General features: G+C 41.9%; 1 long non-coding RNA gene across 1 annotated transcript; it reads right to left on the minus strand.

Annotated features, from left to right (window-relative positions):
* Positions 1–7,056: 7,056 nt before the first annotated feature.
* LOC103630122 (uncharacterized) lies at positions 7,057–8,162 on the minus strand. Its single transcript, XR_554848.1, has 3 exons — positions 7,739–8,162; positions 7,392–7,483; positions 7,057–7,319 (listed from the first exon to the last, which is right to left on the minus strand). It is a non-coding gene; the product is annotated as an uncharacterized lncRNA (long non-coding RNA).
* Positions 8,163–10,599: the final 2,437 nt, after the last annotated feature.

A 10,599-nucleotide genomic window follows, 5' to 3' on the forward strand; every position in this document is an offset into this window, starting at 1 on the left:
AAACTTGATATTCCTGACTATTTCAAAAACTCTATGACCTCTATTGTTACCCGATGGAGCAGTAGAATGTAGTTCACCATTATTGTCGAAGTACTTATCCATCTTTCGCATGCGGTACCTGTGTCCTTCCAATAAAAAGCGTCTGTGCCTCATGTAAACTATCTTCCTAGATGCAGCAAGGGATACGTAAGCAGTTCCATCAATGCATACTGTGCAACCAACCTTTCCCTTAAACTGGCCTGATAATGTGAAGAGAGCAGGGTAATCGTTGATCGTAACAAAAAGAATTGCTCTCAGCGTGAATGAACCTTTACGATACTCATCCAACATTTGAACACCTGTTTCCCACAATATTTTCATATCCTCCATTAAGGGCTCCAAAAATACATCCATGTCAACTCCAGGTTGTGTAGGTCCAGAAATAAGGATGGTTAGCAAAATGTACTTCCGTTTCTGCATCAACCATGGAGGAAGGTTGTATATGGTGAGGATCACCGGCCATGTGCTATGCTTGCTGCTCCTCTCAGCAAATGGGTTCATTCCATCAGTACTCAGTGCGAACCTAACATTTCTCGGTTCATCGGCAAAGTCTCGGTGGTTGTCATTGAAATCTTGCCACTGCTTCCCATCGGCTGGATGTCGAAGCTTCCCATCGTTTTTGTGCTCATCAGAAGCATGCCAGCTCATAAGTCTGGCATCCTCAGGATTAGCGAACAAACACCTCAATCGATCGACGACGGGGAGGTACCACATCACCAAAGCAGGAATCTTTTTGAGCGCATAATAGTCTACTTCTTTTTCTTTGCTCGTGGATTTTGAAGTCTTTTTTTGGGCTTTCTTTCGCTTCTTCCCTTTAGACACGGATGCAACACACTCTTCGTCCTCTCGATAGTCTTTATTCGTCTTGTACCTACTTGCACCGCACTTTGGGCAGCTCTCCAAGTCTTTATAATCATCACCTCGATAAAGGATACAGTGATTTCTACACGCGTGGATCTTCTCCACACCCATAGTGAGCGGACTGATTAGTTTCTTTGCATAGTACGTGTTAGCAGGCACATTGTTCTCCTTTGGAAGCATGTCTGCGATAATACTCAAGAACGCATCGAAGCCAGCATCAGACACACCATATTTAGCTTTTAACATCAACAGCTTTAGCACAGACCGGAGCGTCGTGAACTCTTTGGTACAACCCTTAGACTCGTCGTACAAAGGCTCTTCTGCTGCCTTCTTCAGGGACTCCATACCTTTCATTAAGAACATCGATTGATCTGTATGACGACGCAACATTGCCTCTAGCAACTCTGCATCTTCCTCATCCATAACACTTGGCAGAACATGAGGTCTATCATGTTCATTTCCTCCAGCGTAACCATGATCAGTAACATTTTGCACTACATGTTCGCTCTGTGGAAGAGGTTGGTGTGTCTCGTGAACGAACTGAAATCTGTCGTCGATGTTCTCAGGGTTTCCAGTCGTATAAGGCGAAGAGCTACCCTCTCCATGCTTTGTCCAAATTGTGTAATCCTTCATAAATCCTCGACATACCAGATGAGATATGATTTGTTCTGTGTCATTAAATACAGCAGCATTTTTGCAGTCCATGCATGGACAATATATGTGTTTTGTCTTTGTTCTCCAAGCATGGTTCGTAGCGACATCAATAAACCTATGGACCTCAGATATGTATGATGGATCTAGCCTTGATAAGTTATACATCCAGGATGTCCTCTCCATCACCACCTGTCGGGAAGGATGAAGGGGTGAAACCCTATATCCAAAATGTGGCTAAATTTAAGGAAAATGAACAAAAATTGGCAAGAGGAACATAAAACTAAACTTTCCTAGCCATACTCTTCTCTCTAACACATGGTGAAGGCCTAGTTCCAAAATTGAGCAAAGATGAACAATAATTGGCAATTAAAACATAATTAAACCAACTTTCATAGCAACTAATAAAAACAATCTTAATTACCAAACCTATCTTCTTCTCTCTCCACACAACACATGAACCATTCATTAAACAACTTAATATGTCATGGATAAACTGATTTGAGAACTAAACATGAAAAAGGAGAGAGGATAAACAAAATCTAACCATATTAAACAACTTTATTTGAGCGAATAGAGCAAAAATGTGGCTAAAATGTGGCTACAATTGAGAGAGGATACACTCTCTCTCCAATGGTGAAACCCTAGATCCAAAATGTGGCTAAAATTGAGCAAAAATGAATAAAAATTGACATTAGCAACATAAACCAACCTTTCTTAGCAATCTTCTTCTAAAAAATGAAGATCAAAACCTCTCCCCATGTATTTTGTGAATTCTGGACCTCCAAAATCGCCTCCAATGGAAGTTGGCTGCGAGCATACAGTTCACTGTCGGGGGAAGAGGGGTATTTATAACAGACACTTCACTGGCGGTTGTCTTTAAAAACCGCCAGTGAAAATTGATTTCCACTGGCGGTTGTCTTTAAAAACCGCCAGTGATAATAAGATGTTTCCACTGGCGGTTAAGTTAAGATAACCGCCAGTGGAAATCAATTTTCACTGGCGGTTTGTGTAACACAACCGCCAGTGGAAACATCCTATTTCCACTGGCGGTTGTGTTAAGATAACCGTCAGTGGAAATAGGTTTCCACTGGCGGTTTTTAAAGCCGGGCCCACCTGTTTCTTTCACTGACGTTTGATAACGGAAACCGCCAGTGAAAAGTTGAACGTGCCGCAGGCTTTGAGCTTATTTGTACTAGTGGAAATGTTGGCATACTTGTGAGTAAAAGATCAGTGGAGGGGTTGTTAGTGTTATGATTGAAATTCGAACCCCACTAAGCCCAACACAATTAGCGTATATCTGTGTCTGGCCAGGACTTTGGTCCGTGCACCATTCCAGCGGGGGCCCAAGCGTATATCATCGGGTTTATTTTCAAACTAAAATATAACAAATAAAAAAGAAAAACAAAATAGTTAGCAGTTAGTTAAAAGTAGCTGAGAGATTTATAACAGGTAAACTAAGATCATGTTTAGAACCTCTAGAGCTAATAGTTAACCACCTAATAAATTATTAATTAGGTTGAGCCAGCTAATGAACTAATTGTTAGTTGTGATGTAGCTAACAATTAGCTGCGGTATATCAGCTGAGGGTGTTTAGCTAGAACCCAACAACTAATTTTTAGTACTACCTCTATTTCTTTTTACTTGACGCTAGCTAGTACAATTTTACACTAAAGAACGTCAACTATAAAAAACCGGAAGGAGTAGCTAGCTATTAGTTATATAGGTTCCAAACATAACCCAATAGACCAACTAATTGTTAGCTATACCTATCAAATAGCTATAGTTGTTGTTAGTTGCTTTAACTTAAGCTAAAATCAACTAACAACCTATTAGCTGACTAACAATTAGCTCGAGAAGTTTGAAACATGCACGGTCTTAATCGTGCCTAATTTGAACATTGTCTCGTGAGCTCTCGGGCCATATCAGGCCGAGCCGTCCATTTAGCTAGCCATCTACACTAGTTACAAAATAGCTGGACTCCTCTAGCGTATATATCTACCGACCACACTAGTATAAAGCTTCTACTACCCACATTTCGTACAAATCGCTTTCAGGGATCAACGACTTTTTATGCGTGCTTGCACAAGATACTGTGGGGGCCATTAGGTATCGATCGAGAGAGCGCGAGTTGGATCGATCGATCGCCGTCTGATCGTGTTATTACCCCCTTCATCGTCATCGAACTTAGTCAGCTTGCTAATTAACCGTGTTTGCGCGTGACAAATAGTAAGACGTGTTTCCATGGAGAAACTGATGGTGGATGGCTCAGAAATGGAACGACGCGGCACGTAGCATTCCTACACGTCCGTCAAGTACAACTACAGGCTAGCTTGTTCGTTCGGTCGTTGGACAAATGGCTGCATGCAGCTGGAGGGCATGCACGAAACTAGCTAGTACCTAGTAGTGCGTATGCCCTGGATCATTTCGCGACGTGCACTGACATGCATGTACACCGAGCGGCGGCACGGTCGATGCAGGTGTGTGTGTTCATTACAGGCTACCTTTTATTTTGATGAAACTACTACTACATCTTTCACGTTCATTACAGGTGTGTGTGTTCGTTGAATGTGTCTACTTGACAGGTGAGCTATCCCATCGTCCATCTACATGCATGACCCAACTAACTATCCAAATTAAAGGGGAAAGAATTGATCTCCACTTGCAGTTTTTTTAACTCAACCGCAAGTGAAATTCGATTTTCACTTGCGGTCCTCAGTTACCCGCCTATAAAATTGATGATTTCTATTGGCCCTTAGCACCCATTACCGGAATTCGGCTTTTTGCCGAGTGCTCGGCGCTTGCCGATTGTCCACGCACGGGCACTCGGCAAAGTCCTGCTTTCACTAATGACCGCGTTTACCGAAAGCAGAACTCTCGGCACAGAAAGACACTCGGCAAAAAAAATTTACCGAGTGCTAAACACTCAGCGAACGGCGACGCTCGGCAAAGGGCCGTTAGCAGACGTCTATAGCTGACGGCCGTTATCTTTGCCGAGCGCCGAGCTTTAGCACTCGACAAAGAAGCTTCTTTGCCGAGTGTCTCACGTCTGACACTCGGCAGAACGTTAACATGTTGTGCCGAGTGTCATCCTTGGACACTCGATCAAGTATATTTTTATTTTTTTCATTCTTCTAACCAAACTTTTTGTGGTATGTTTCTACACTATGTAGACCTACGTGTAACATTTTGACACAATTATAAAATTATTTTATATAACTATTAAATTTAGTTCGTTTAATTGAATTTACTCAGATAATTCAGATTTGAACTGCAAGTCACTCGAAACATGGAAAACCGTGAACGCAAAAAATGATATAAATGTTATTTAGCACAAGTTACGACCGATTTTCAGGAACAGACCGGAATCTTCGAGCATCATCCACAGCACTCGGCAAATAAGTCCGATTCTGGTAGTGGCCGACGATTCTAAGAAACGTCAGTGAAAATAAGTTCACAACCGCCTCTGCACTATAGATCTAGTACTAGTGTCTACTTGCCGGTCATCCTCTACCACGCCCCCAAGGCCCCAACACCCGTCGTCGTCGTCCTCTGCCACTGCCCACTAGTACGTCTTGGTTGACAGCTGAGCTAGACCATCGTCCATCGACATGACCCGAGTACCCAACTAACTATCCAAAGGGGAAAGAAACGACTGCACCGGCCGGTCCTCGTGCATCTTGCGTGTGCCAGCTCCATGCATGTTTCCAGATTGGAGGTGGCCAGAGCGGCTGCTTTCTTCAGATGGTGTGGTGGGTCGATGTCGATCGGCTTGTTGCAGGCATGGAGTGCACAGACGATGCGTGCCGTCGTCTCGCTCGGCCCTCGTGTTGGGTTGTTTGTTACAACGGTTTCACATTCATTGCAAGCAAGAGCGATCTACCAGAGACCATGCGTGCATGCGCAGAAACGGCAGCAGCAGCAGCAGGGCAGAGCCGCAGTTGCGTGCTGCGCCACCCACGCTAGCTTTGTTGATTGGTGCCGCGAACGCTGCCGGCCGGCCGGCCGTCCATCGTCGTAACAAGGTCCAACAACGCTGCGGAACGTTTTGGCCCTGCCTGCCCTTGCCAATTCGGGTTTCAGGGACGTACGTGCCTGCCCTCGGTTTTGGTTGTTTGTTAGGATTTCTTTAATTAACGCGCTTCACGGGATCCTGTGCTACCGACCCTTTCCTTCCTGTAGTATGCACTTAGGGATAGATTTAGATGTCTCAAGATCCGAATTATCTGTATTCGTAATTGCTTAAAATGCTAATATGAATATTTGTATTCATATTCGATTTTAATTTGAATATTAAATGAATGTATCCGAATTTGATTTCTATTTTTTTTTCTCTATTCGAATTCAGATTTGTATTTGACAAAGCCGTGGAATATCTAATACTATCCGTAATCGAGAAGAAAAAAGTATTAATTCCATGAAACCATTAAAATTTTCCGAATTATAAATTACAAATGAATATGCTCATAAGGTATCTATTGCTATGCTTATAATTTATTTGTAACATGAATTGTTTTGTCAACTATAAACCCATCGATAAAACAAATTGATAATCATTATAACATTATGTTCCAAGTCATGTGAGTATCCAAATTTGAATCTGAATCCGAACTATTCGTTTTGTATTTTATCCGATAATATTTGTATTCGTATCCGTATTCCAATTAAAATATGGTAAATAATGACATCAAAATTCGTACCCGTACATATCCGATTCGAATCCATTCGTATATGCTCTACTACAACTACAAATGTTTCCCTTACGTTTACACCACCTCCTCCAACGCCTTTCCCACCCGACTAGAAGGGGTGTACGACCCATCCTCCTTACGCTCCAACGGTATACTGAGTGTGCCCCCTGTTTGGGAGGAGGAGAAGGAGAAGCAGAAGATGGTCTCCTAATCTCCTTTATTTCGTTAATAAGTGCTTTTAGGGTGAAGTTAGTATTTTTCAAATTTAATTACCTCGATGTGTATTAGCTCAGTTAATATAAATGGGAGCTAGATAGAAGGAATGGTTGCAAATGAGGTGAAATAGAGAAAAGGGAAGGTATCACTACACGACGGTTCACTTACAGCGACCTACGGTTGGTTGCTAAAACGGCTTTCAGCGACCTACGGTTGGTTGCTAAAAACTTTTAGCGACCCATAAGGATGGTCGCTGTAAGTACCGTCGCTAAAGGCTTTAGCGACCGACATCTTTTTAGCGACCGACCGTCTGTTGCTAATATTGTATATTTAGCGACCAACCGTGGGTTGCTGTACTATAGATTTAGCAACCAACCGTAAGTCGACATACTATACATTTAGCAACCAACAGAAAGTCGCCCTTTTTACAGTTGTTATTAATAATAATATACATTTAATTAAGCACCACAAATCACATATTTTTATACACAAATCATAAAGACATACACAGTTAATCAGTATACCACAGTCATAGATCCATCACATAAACACAAAAGCACCACAATTATATATTCACAAAAGCATCACAATTATAATATCATTCACAATTAGACCATTTACTTATAGCTAGCTAGATCATTCACAAAAGCTCCAGAGATGATCATTCACAAAATATCTTGTACCAAAAGTTACAAAATAGCAAAGATCAGCCACCCCATCTCATTTTTCATCTAACAAAATGGAGGTACACGCTATTAGTGACGACAGTTCTTCTTGTGTTGCAGATCCAGAGCTTTGCCATCTTATTCTTCCCAGGCCATCAACCAGATATATGTATCTGCAGTTCAAGAGTACACCTACCTTATATTGACAAGAAAAAACTACTTTTAGTATTTATGAAATGACCAAAGAGAGTATTTATGAAAAAACTACCTTAATTAATGATTGTTAGATTTCCTCATCGCCTTGAGAAATGCTCGTCTCATAGGACTCAATGATAATACCCAAGAATCTATAAATGAGACCTGGAACATAACATTAAAGCATCTTAGCCATTATCAATGATGTGAAAAGGCAAAAAAAATGGATAATAAATTGTACGGTTACAGGGTAACATCAGTGCCGTCCAATATTTTCTTTCCTTTACTCTCAAAAAATTGTCAGTGGAACTTGATCCAACATCAACCTAGTAATCATTAAGAAATGGAAAATAGCACGTTGCATCCAACACCAAGAGATATATTCGAGAGCAGAGGGCTTGCTGTGGGAGTGGGACTTACCCAGGTAGACTATTGAGGTGATGCAGCCAGCAGTAGATCACAGGCACATGCAGATCACCGGCGCCAAGGGGACCACCATCGCCAAAGATTGAAGAAAAAAAAGGAGATAAACAAAGCATGATCATTATGTCAGCCTTAAAGAAATTCGGCGCACTTTCAAAGAGAAAAAAAGGGATCGCTGTACTGTGGTACTGGGCAGATGCATCAGGAATTCAGCATCCTTGCATAGGACACAAAGGACCTCAGTTGGGTTCCTAGTATTGGGTTTTGTTTATGGTCGTAGTACTACCATTGCTGCTTAATCCTCTTATTAAGATTTAAGACCGGTTTGTTCCTCTTTTGGGAGAGAATACCGAACAGGATGAAAACGGATGGATGGATTCTTGATGATGATGATACTTGGAAAGAAGTAGCAGCTCACAGTACACACCTTGCCTGCCTTTCTTCTTGTTGTGGAGCGCGGCTAGGCAGTGCTTGTCCCAGAGAATGCGCCTCGAACCTGCCCGTCCACCTGTGCCTCTGTTGAGACAGCACCCGGGCGGCGAACGCTCCCTTCTGCGGCTTAGGGCAGGTGGCGGCGACCGTGTACCCTTGGGCGGGGAAAGGGCAAGCCGGTCGGGGTCAGACTTGCACGCCGACAGGGGCTACGCGGCTAGGTCGGGTGGGGGCTCGGGGTGGCCGGGCGGTTCGGCGGGTGCGCAGGTGCGGGGCAGGGGCTGGATGGCAGCTTCTGGCGGCTGCTGAACTCCTGGTGGCGCGGCTTGGGGAGAGGAGGTGGAGAGAGGTGGGCGGTAGAGAGAGAAAGGGGAGGGAGAAGGAGTGACGGCGGCTTGGGAGAGGGAGCAGGGTAGTGGCGGCTAGGGTTGGGGGCATGGCCGGTTTCATGGGCCCTGGTGGGCCGGCTAGGTTAGGTTAGGTTAGTTTTTTTTCTAATTCCTTTCTAATTTCAAAATATAAATTTAAATAACCATAAAATTTATAACAATTAACCCAAAACTATTTATAAATAAAATATTTATTTTTGGGACTAATAATTATATTATTAATTTACTAGGATTTTTATTTAACAAGAAACATTTATTAAATATCCAAAAAATCAATTATAAGCAATCAAAAATCATTCCAAAGGTAAATAAATAACAAGCACTTTTTTAAAAAATTTGATTACCATAAATATCATTATTAACTAAATGTATTATCATATAAGCACAAAGAACATAGTTACATATTATAGTCATGTCCATACATAAACAAACCATGAAATAAACATACAAGCAATATAAAAAAGAAATAAATCACCACACAATTTAGCGCTCAATTTAGCGATCAATGTTTACTTGTTTTAATTAATTTTTAGTCACTAACATCTACAGGTACGTTCAGGCTATAAGATTTGATAGTGATCCTTGCTCTATAGCGACCCACCGCTAGTCCCCCACAACATCTATAGCGACCAACCATAAGTTGTTAAATTTCTAGACTTTTAGCGACCAACCGACCGTTGCTACAAAAGAATTTAGCGACTGACCGTCGGTCCCTAACCTTTAGCAACCAATAGTTGGTACCTAATAAGGGTCGCTAAAGATCAACCGTCGTGTAGTGTATTTAAATATGAATAGAAAGTATCAATATGAGGATTTGGGAGGAGAAACCGTTAGAAGTAGTCTTACATGCATAAATGTACCCGCGTGTTAGTGACTCACAACACATGCCATATTATTCCTTGCAAGATGCATGTTGCAAAAGCAGTGTGGCAGTGGACGCCGTCTATTCGTAGTAGTTAGTAGGTAGCCACGTGACAAGGTGGTCTCTAGGGCACGAGCGGATTCTCTGCTTTTACGTCTCAGGGCGTAAGTGCTGATAGGGTCACTGACATGTGGATCTGACCTAAACCTAGACCCACACATTAGTGCTCAAACGTACATGTATAGAATCTGCTTCTAGGACTGCCCTACTCAAGATTTATAGCCATGTTCTAGCTTTATCTCGTCAAACACTCAACTCCTAAAACTCCTTCATCTTAGGCTACTAAAACTCTACTCCATGAAAACGTGAAAGCTAGAGGTGAACTCTAGAATTCAAACTTTTGTACATCCTCTTAAAGATGGTAAGAGATTACTCACCATTACCCATAGAGCCAACTATCAAGATTTCCATCTATTACACATCTATTATATTATGCTTTAAAATGTCACCTAAGTAAAAGGTAAAGAAGTTCCAAAGTCGTTCCTAAGTGATGCAGAGCTTAGCTCTAAAGTCATTCCTACGGGGATGCAAAGCTAAAATACCACCTAAGTAAAAGGTGAAGAAGCTCCAAAGTCATTCCTAAGGGGATGTAGAGCTTAAATGCCACCTAAGTAAAAAGCGAAGAGACTCCAAAGTCATTCCTAAGGAGATGCAGAGTCTTACTATTATGAAGAATTTTCTATTAACATTTATCGCATCATGTCATCGCATCATTCATCATTCCGCATCATTCAAAAAAGGGAAAAGAAGGAAAATTGCTCCTTCGTCCGCAAATATGGTTAACCTATGAAGCTAGATGTGTTTTTGTCAAGGAACTATGAAAGGATACTGCATCTCTACCCGTTGCTATTAAACGGAACAGAATTCCTTATGCAAGACCAGCGGCAAGACCTTCGGGTCCAATATTGTCAATTCGGCAACGGTATTCCTCATGCAAGATCTGCGACAAGACCTTCGGGTCTAATACTGCCACTTCGGCAAAAAAGGGATTTTCTTTATGAAGCGTGAAAAGAAGGGAAGGTGTTTTTTCGCCTTCGGCTCAAAAACGGTACGTATGACACTTTCATGCTACACAAAGAAATACATTACATAATGAATCACATAGTTTGCAATTG

Source organism: Zea mays, chromosome 6 (genome assembly GCF_902167145.1).
Source record: "Zea mays cultivar B73 chromosome 6, Zm-B73-REFERENCE-NAM-5.0, whole genome shotgun sequence".
In the NCBI taxonomy this organism is placed as follows: domain Eukaryota; kingdom Viridiplantae; phylum Streptophyta; class Magnoliopsida; order Poales; family Poaceae; genus Zea; species Zea mays.